The 9148-nt window shown below is 51.0% G+C and overlaps 1 protein-coding gene across 5 annotated transcripts in view; it reads left to right on the top strand.

Moving 5' to 3' along the window:
• The first annotated feature begins 2307 nt into the window (after positions 1-2307).
• Positions 2308-9148, top strand: part of TMEM229B (transmembrane protein 229B) — a 65061-nt gene continuing 58220 nt past the window's right edge. For 3 of the 5 annotated variants that reach the window (XM_030559753.1, XM_030559751.1, XM_030559744.1), the window contains exon 1: positions 2308-2634. The gene's annotated coding sequence lies outside the window, so the exon portion shown is untranslated. Of the gene's footprint in view, positions 2635-3397; positions 3537-9148 lie in introns of those variants that run through there. The other 2 variants (XM_030559746.1, XM_030559745.1) reach the window with 2 other exon arrangements.

Raw genomic sequence — 9148 nt, 5'->3', positions numbered from 1 at the left:
CCCCAGAAGTCAAGGGGCGGGACAGGAAGTATAAAAGCCCGGCCCCAGCGCTCAGTTGGGCGCAGGCTGCCGGAGAGGACAGACGCTGGTGCCTGGGCTCCCGCCGGGCCCAGCCTGCCCCGTGCCCACTACCCGGAGGAGCGCTGGCCGGACCTGCCCCGCGCCCACTACCCAGAGGAGCACTGGCCGGACCTGCCCCGTGCCCACTACCCCGAGGAGCGCTGGCTGGACTTGCCTCAGATCCGGTACCCGGAGGAACATCGGCCTGACCTGCCGTGTACCCGATACCCCGAAGAGTGGCCTGAGCTTCCCCACGACCGGTACCCGGAGGAGCCCATGGTCTGGGACCCCCCAGATGACGTTGGCAAGGACCAGGTACCCAGAGAGGGGGAGGTTGGAAGTGGCCTGGGGGTAGTCGACCCTGGTTTGGCTCCTGAAGAGCCCGAATCCATGTCAGTGTGTTGCGGCCAGGATCCCCACTGACCGCAGCGGGTCTTGACCGCTGCTAGGGCTCCGGGCTGGAACGCAGTGGAGTGGGAGGGCCTGCGTTCCCCCTGCCACCCGTAACCGGCCGGCAGACTCCCCCTCTTCCCGCCTGTTGCCACTGCTCTGCCCTGATCCAGAGGGCCAGAGCTAACGAGACTTACGTTTGGTGCCCCGCTCTGCCAAGGGCCTGGGCTGATACTGTGTTTGCTCAGCCCCTGCTAGAGGCCTGAGCTTGAACTGTTACTGCCCCTCTGTCCAAGGGCTGGGGCTTATTTACTTTGAGAGCCCCGACCCTGGCTAGAGGGCCGGGGCTCTACCTTGTTTGCAGACCCTGTACCCCCCTCAACACCTGCGGAGGGGCTAAGCCTACCCAGACTGCAGCGTGCTAGGAGGAGCCCTGGCTCCCCGCTGCGCCTGAGAGGGATGAGCCCCGCCACGACCGGCTTACAGGGTGACACAAGGTAGTGCAGCAGCCAGTGCACAGATGAGGTGGCGCAACTCTGGCTCCTCGGCAGGACTCGCCCTCTCCTCCCCGGGTAGTGGCTGGGCCCTGGCAGCTCAGCATCCCAGGGCTGGCACTTCCCCTTCCCCCTGCAGCCAGGGTCGTGGCACCCTCGCCCCATCTAAGTGGCGCAGCTCTGAGAGAGCGCAACTGCCCTGAAAAAAAAGGATGGCCGGAATGCCGGCCCTGGAAATGTGGTGCTCCAAGCACATGCTTGCTTTGCTGGTGCCTAGAGCCGGTCCCGCTTTTACAAGCATTGGTTACCACATCCGAGAGCAGGTTTTTAGTTAGAAAACTGAACAGAAAATATTTACCACTTTACAGAAGTGTGAATGAGTGTTTGCAAAGGACCTTGAGATTGTAACAGGTTGGTTTGCCCCTGGGCTGGAAAGCCCAGGGCTAAACCAGCTGTGAATACAAGATGAGCCAACCTGAGAGGAATCAGACAATTCATATATAAATGGCAGCAGGAAGGTGAGGAGGGTAGGGTAATTGGTTGAGAGAAGTAGCGCAGACTGCCAGAAGCAGGAGGCCTTGAAGGAAGCTAAGGAAGCCCAGGAAACAGGATGCTGTGAAGAACTGGAAGTGATGAACACTTTGTGTTTGTTTTGGGACTTCTGAGTTCTGTTTTTGACAAACTCTGACTGCCTTGTAAAGAGTGAAATTGAGGTAGGTGGCAGACACTGTACTAGAGATCATCCAATAGAAGGTCAATAGCCTAGGATCTATTCCAGGTAAAGTACCTGAGTAGGTAATAAATCAGACTGAGGAGGGAGTGATTGATGCCTGCAAAGATTGGGTGACCCAAGTGCTCTCTTCTAGCTCCTATTTTTATATCCTTTGTTTTGTCCCATATTTTGGCCTTGGCAAGCAAAGAGGTATGTCATAACTGGAATATTGATGGGAGGGGGTTGTCTATTTTTCCTGGAATATGGGTGGGAGTGAGGTGTCTATTTTTTCTGCAGCCCCTCATGGCAACTACAGCATGTAACACAAGGACTCTGAAGCATCACCAGGAAGCCAGTTACCTGCCTTGGTGGACCAGGAGTCTGAAAGGGCCTAGCAAATCCTAAATTCTCAGGAGCTGGTACCTGTGTTGCTTCTGTGTTTAGCAGCTACAAATGATGCAAAGTCGTTGCATGTAAATTTACCAGGTAAATTATTAAAAATTGGAAGAACTGCAGCAGGGAATGTGACCTGAATTAACCCTTAGCAAGCCAGAAGGCGCTGGAAAGCCGATCCTGCTCTATAAGAGCTGCTGTAGGTGGAGGCAGAAAGCCAGGGGGTGGGAGCAGGAGAGCTGAGGCCTGCAGCCAGATGATTTTCCCTGCTAAAGTCAGTGCGGGTATCTCCCCTCCATCATCACCTCCCTGTACCGCAGCTGGCTCAGGACAGCAACGAAGGAGTTAAGGGCTGGTGCGGGAGAAGGCCGGCTGTCAGGAGGGAGCATGTGCAGTTTGCAACCGCATCCATGCTATGGGTTAGTGTCACTGGAACATTTAATCTTCAGCCGCCGCCGCCTCGAGCCATCCATGGAGGCGAGGAAGACAATGCGCGGCTGAGCGGAGAAGGAGGGAGAGGCAGGAGCGAGGCAGAGCGTGGCCGCAGCAGCTGCTCTGGAGCGCTCTCTCCCCATCTCCGTCAGGGTAGGTGCAGGGGGAGCCCGTCCAGGCCTCCCGCGACGGAGCTGGCGGATGCCAACTGGGCTGGGGGATGCCGGGCCGGCGTGGGAGCCGGAGGGAGGGCTCTGGAGCCCGGCCGCTGTTGCTTTCGCTTCTCGCTGCGCCGCCTCCGGCTTCGCTTTGCTTCGCTTCCTCCCGCAGGAGAGGAGTTGGAAGGGGGGTGAGGAAGCAACTCCCACCCGGAACAAAGCGGGCTGCAGGGGGGTTGCCCGGGGCAGCGGAAGGCAAACAGCGGGAGCGGGCTGGCCCCTTGTGCGCTGGAGCAGGGCGTGCTGGAGCCTGCTGTAGGGAGCAGATGTTGGCAGCGCCGAGGGCTGGGCGCCAGCGCCGCTGGAGCGGAGTTGCGGGGGGTGGCTCGAAGGAGCCGGGGCCGGCCATATGCTGGGCGCTGGAGCCACACGGACGATTGCGGGTCAGGATCTGGCGCCCCCTCCCGGGAATAGGCAAAGCGTCCGCGTGGGGCATCTGGCAGGCGCTGAGACCCGGCTCCCAGCAAAGAGAAGGCGCCTCGCCTCCCCCGGCTTGCCCGCCCTGCCTGATCGGGTAGCGGGACACAGGCAGGAGAGATCCCGGGCACCTGCAGTGTCTGCCATAGGTGCTGGAACTAGGGGGTCGGGGGAGAGGGGTTGCCACACCCCCTGGCTTGAAGTGGATATCATCATATACGGGGTTTACATTTGGTTCAATGGCTTTTAACACCCCAGTATACAAATAGTTTCAGCCCCCCTGGTTCTGCTCTTCCCCTGCGCCTTCCACGCTGTGCCCTTCTCCTCCCGCCCCCCAGCAGGGGCCCTTCCCCTCCTTCCTTTGTCCCCTGTGGCCGTGAAGAGCCGGGGCTGGCACGCACTGGGGCAGGTCGAGGGTAGGTACGTTTCTCTGTGTGTTTCGCGTTCAGCCAGAGGTGATTGAGATGAGGGGTAGGGACCCTTGTGCGATGTACTGGGGGATCCCTGGTAGAGCTGCCTGCGCAATGCACGTTAACATGGTCTCTTCGGCAAGAAAACGGGTCAGCTTTGACACTCAGCATTTTTTGTAGATTTTGAGACGTTTTTGTTTTGGGAAACAAATGAAATGGTATTTGAATAGTGTCCATGTGCCCTGCTTTTTCTGAACAGCACAGCTTAGTTTTTCTCTGCTCAATGCCATTAATTGTTTTGATATGAAACTAATTTTTCAAAAGTTTTTCATAAGGCTGAATTGGGAATTAAATGTTTTGATTTTATTGAAATTAAACACTTCAGTTGACCCAAAATGAAGAAATTTTCAGAATTTTGTTTTTGCAGAAAATTTCTTAACTTTTTAGTTTTTGTTCCTTTTTCAGAATGGGGAAAAATATTGGAATTCTTGAGGTTCCCTCTAAGCAGAAAATCTGGCTTCTACCCATCCCTAGTCTTTGGTACTAGAGTTTCTTAAGATACCTTTAGACATTTGTGATGGCTGGGATATTAGGAGGTGGGTTCCCAAGCCCCTGTCTGAGCTAGCGTGTCACACCCAGGCTTCCTCGTCTGGTTTTGGCATACTCTTGCGCTGGACCTCCAAACTTGTGTCACAGAGGAGCTAAGGTTCAGAAGCTGGACCTGCTCTCCTTCCCACCAGAGGCAAGGAAGCTTTTCCAGCTTCCGTATTTATTTTCAGTTTGTTGCATTGCTTAATAACAGGAGGATCCTCTTATTTCCCTCTTGCCGGCTGGACAAGATGGTCCCTCCAGGAGCTGAAATTATTCATAGGCAGGATGGTGAATTTGATTACCTGAACTGTATTTATCAAGTGTCCGTAGAAGAAATAAAGCCCTCAGAATGCAACATCCTTTCATTTTCATGTATGCAAATACATTAATACTTATACTGCATGGGTCAAGGACTTGATAGTGATAGATGATTCTAAGATAGATAATAAATCCCAAAGGAGAATTTTAAAAAAAATTATGAGTGAGCAGAAAAACAGTACTTGTTACAACGAGACCTCTACTGGCGGCAGCCACTGCAGGCTACAAGTCAGGCAAGCCATTCACTATGTACCGAATGTTAAGTACAAGCTTATGTCCTATTTACATCAATGGGATTAAAACCTGAGATTAAGTACTTCCTGAAGTGGGGTCATAATAAGCTGGTCCAAGATATTCCACACATAGATGACAGAAGTGAACATGTTCCTAACTACAATGATACAGTATGTTGCTGCTGGGAAAAATGTATTACACTTCAAAGTGGAGGGGTATGGTGGGGAATCTCCTACCTGAGCTTTGTTGTACATTTAGATGGCCTATTCTGCACTGCTTATGTAGAGGACTCTTCCATTTGAGAGACACTATTACTGTTTTGTAAAAGGGGAAACTGAGGCACTGTCCATAGTAGATCTGGGACTACAACCCAGGAATTGACTCCCATCCCTTGGTTTAACCATTAGTTAACACTGCCTCTCAACAAAGGATAACGGGGCAGGGAGGCTCACTTACTATTTTTTGTTATTATTGTAGGGCCTAAGAGCTCTAGTCATGTGCCAGGACCCTGTTGTGCTACATGCTGTACAGACATAGAATGCTTTGAGATCCTCCTGATAAAATGCACAAAGAAGTACAAAGTATTAACTTATCTCTCCCTACCCAGGATAAGTGACATACAGGCACTGGAAAGAATATTTACTTTCTCCTTATTGATATTATCACAGCATGACCGTAAGGGAGGTCAATATTATTGTATCTATTCTACAGATGGGTGAAAACTTAGGCAGACAGAAAGTAAGTGCCTTGCTCAAGGTCACACGGTGAATCAATGGCAGAGCAAAGAATAGACTCTGGGAATCCTGCCCCTTATATCTACACTGCAATCAGGCACTGTGATTGTAGCACCTGTATATGTGCCTGAGCTAGCTCAAGTAACAATGGCAATGAAGCCACAGCAACATGGGCAACTTCATGGGCTAGCCCTGCCCGCCCAGGATCCTACATTTCTACTTGAGTGGCTGCTGACTATGCTGCTGCCCTAGTTCCTTGTGCTAGCTTTGATCTAGCTTAGGTCTGGCTCAGGTATGTCTACACATGCTGCAGTCACATCTCCCAATTGCAGTGCAGACACCCCTCCAGTGGCTTGCCCTGGTCATAGTGCTATATATAATATAAACGCCAGAACTGACACAGCTAAGGCCCAATTATGACAAACAAGCAAAACACCCTAATCAAACAAAAAACAAATACATCCAGAGTAAATGGTTGACCTATTTGATTAATAATGACTTATCATAGCTGCAGTCGTACCAGTAAGGGTCACATATTGACATTCTCACAGTACTGCAGATTATTGTAAAAAAACTCATGGAAGATCACACAAATGATCCAGGGGCTAGAAAACAAGCCTACAATGTGAGGCTTAAGGAGCTCAGCGTATTAAAGGGAAGGATGAGAGGTGACTTGATCACTGTGTATAGATGCTTACATGCAGGATGAGAGAGCTGATCATCAGGGATCCTAGTTTTCTGGGATTAAAAAAAAATAAAATTCTCGGATTTAAAAAAAATAAAATGTATTTTGCATTTTTCCATGATTAAAATGAGATGCTGAATTTTAGTTTCCCTAGCCACAATATATACAGGTATCAATAAAACATTGTGGTCAACTGTATACAAAGAAACCCCATTTATTCGATGTAATTGGGATTGGGGCCAGACTAGATCATCAAAAATTGAAGTGAGCTGTAGCCCACGAAAGCTTATGCTGAAATAAATTTGTTAGTCTCTAAGGTGCCACAAGTACTCCTGTTCTTTTTGCAGATACAGACTAATACAACTGCTACTCTGAAACCTGTAAAAAATTCAGATAATCCAGAGAGCTTCAGCCCTGGTGGCGAGGGTTGGGCTATCAGTCCTGATTCAGTTAGTAGGGAGGGCTGGATAATGGAGGTGCACATAAACGGGGTTCTTATTCTTTTTGTTTTTACACAATGTGTAAAAACTAAAGATTCTGTGTAAAAATGCAAATACTGCGTTTTTCCATGGCAAATGGATTTCTATGATCCCTGCTGATCACAGGGGGCTTTTCAACCTTGCTGACAAAGGCATAACAAGATCCGATGGCTGGAAACTGAAGTTAGACAAATTCAGCCTTGAAATAAGACACAATTTCCTACCAGTGAGGGAAATTAACTATTAGAACAGCTTACCAGGGGAGGTGGTGGGCTCATCATTAAGAAGACATAGGATATCCTTTCAAAAAGATATGCTTTAATTCAGTTTCTGGGAGAAATTCTACAGCCTGTGTATGCAAGGGGGCAGATGGGATGGTGTTGGTGGTTCATTCTGGCCTTGGAATCTGTGACTCTATGAACCATGCATCCGACGAAGTGAGTATTCACCCATGAAAGTTCATGCTCCAATACGTCTGTTAGTCTATAAGGTGCCACAGGACTCTTTGCTGCTTTTATGAATCATTGTGTCCATTCCTTTCTTTTGTGGGCGCTGGAGACAATGGAAAGTTCTCCATTGCCCTCAACATGCTCATAATATTTGCAACTCTGCAGTAAGACAATGACAATCTCATGCTTCAGGGGCTTCAGCCATTTGCCTGCACGGGTCAGGAAGAAATGTTTCTTTTCTCTAATGCACAATTGTCTAGATGTATTCTGAGGGTTTTTTTCCATCTTTTGAAGTATCAGCAACTGGCCACAGCTGGATACAGAGTGGACCCGTTCTCTGAAGTGGTACAGAGAATCCTCTATCTTGATGCCTGGCTGGTGTTTTGCTCATGTGCTCAGGGTCAAACTGATCACCAGATTTGAGGGCAGGAAGGAATTCCCTCCCCCCACTCACACACACACCCTAGCCCAGATTGGCAGAGATTTTGGTAAAATGAGGGTTTGCCTTCCTATGTAGCATGAAGCATGGATTGCCTGCTGGATCATCTGGTCATATCTCACCTAATCAATTCCCTGCCATTGCAGGAGCCTCGGGCATCAGTGGCATCTTGGATTCGTGGTGCACATTATTAGTATTATTATATGTATTATCATGGCACCTAGGATCCCCAGTCAGAGACAAGACCCTGTTAGGCTAGGTGCTGTACAACTATAGAGCAGAAAGAGAGCCCCTGCCCCAAAGACCTTACAGTCTAAGTATAAGACAAGAGACAACAGCAGGATATGGACAGATGGGGTAATACAAAGAAACAGTGAGACAATATTGGTCAGCATGATCACCAACTGTTGTCAAATTATTTGTAGGTATCATAGAAAAGGAGTGTTTTGAAGGAGGATCATAAGTTAGTTTTGCAGATGTTTACAGGTAGCTTCTCCCATACATGAGCAGCAGCATGGGGGAAAGCAAAAAGGTGCTTGTTTGAAAATTTAACAAATGGGTGATGGAGGCTGGCTTCCTGGGCTAATCAGAGGCAAGAGTTGACCTTTCAGTACTGAATCAGAGATGATAGGTAAGGTAGGGATAGGTTGTGAAGGGCCTGAAAACTGAGGACAAGCAGCTTGTGTTTGATGTGATAGAGAAGGGGGAGCCAGCAGAGGGATATAGTGAGAGGATGACATGGTCAAAGCAATGGGCTAGGACAGGAGTTCTCAAACTTCATTGAATTGCAACCCCCTCCTGACAAGAAAAATTACTATCTGACACCAGGAGTGGAGACTGAAGCCTGAGTCTGCCTGAGCCCCACTGCCCGGGGGGCAGGGGGGGGGCAAAGCAGAAGCCCAAGGGCTTTAGCCCCAGGCGGGATCCTATAACCTGAACCCCACCACCGAGGGCCAAAGGGCTTTGGCCCTGGGCAGTGGGGCTTGGGCTTCAGCTAGGGTTGCCAACTTTCTAATTGCACAAAACTGAACACCCCAAGGCCCTGCCCTACCCTGCCCCTTCCCTGAGGCCCCGCCCCTTCCTGCTCCATTTCCCCTCCCTCCGTCACTCACTCTCCCCCATCCTCACTGACTTTCACCAGGCTGGGGAGGGGGTAGATGTGCGGAGTTGGGGGGTGAGTGCTCCAGCTGGGGGTGTGGGCTCTGGGGTGGGACTGGGAATGTGGGGTTTGGGGTGCAGGATGGGACTCCAGGTTGGGCCAGGTGGCTGGCGGGTGGAGGGGGTGGGGTCCAGGAGGGAGTTTGGGTTTGGGAGGGGACTGTGGGCTGGGGCAGAGGGTTTGGGTTTGGGGTCCTGGCGGCACTTACCGCAGCTTCTAGGAAGCAGCTGCCAGGTCCCTGTGGCCCCTCCAGCATGGGCAGCCAGGGAGGCTCTGAGTGCCACCCCCAGGCCTGCAGGCACCACTCCCGCAGCTCCCATTGGTCACAATTCCCAGCCAATGGGCGCTGCTTAGCTGGCACTCAGGGCGTGGGCAGTGCGCAAAGCCTTCCTGCCCGCTCATGTGTCTAGGGGCCGCAAGGACTGGGCGGCCGCTTCCGGGAGTTGTGCCCGAGCTAGGGCAGGCAGTGCCAACCAGAGCCACCAGGGTCCCATTTCGACCAGGCGTTCCAGTCAAAAAATGGACCCCTGGCAA

Source organism: Gopherus evgoodei, chromosome 4 (assembly GCF_007399415.2).
Source record: "Gopherus evgoodei ecotype Sinaloan lineage chromosome 4, rGopEvg1_v1.p, whole genome shotgun sequence".
Taxonomy (NCBI): Eukaryota; Metazoa; Chordata; order Testudines; family Testudinidae; genus Gopherus; species Gopherus evgoodei.
Note: the sequence above shows the minus strand (reverse complement) of the source record. Positions and strands in the feature narration are given on the sequence as shown.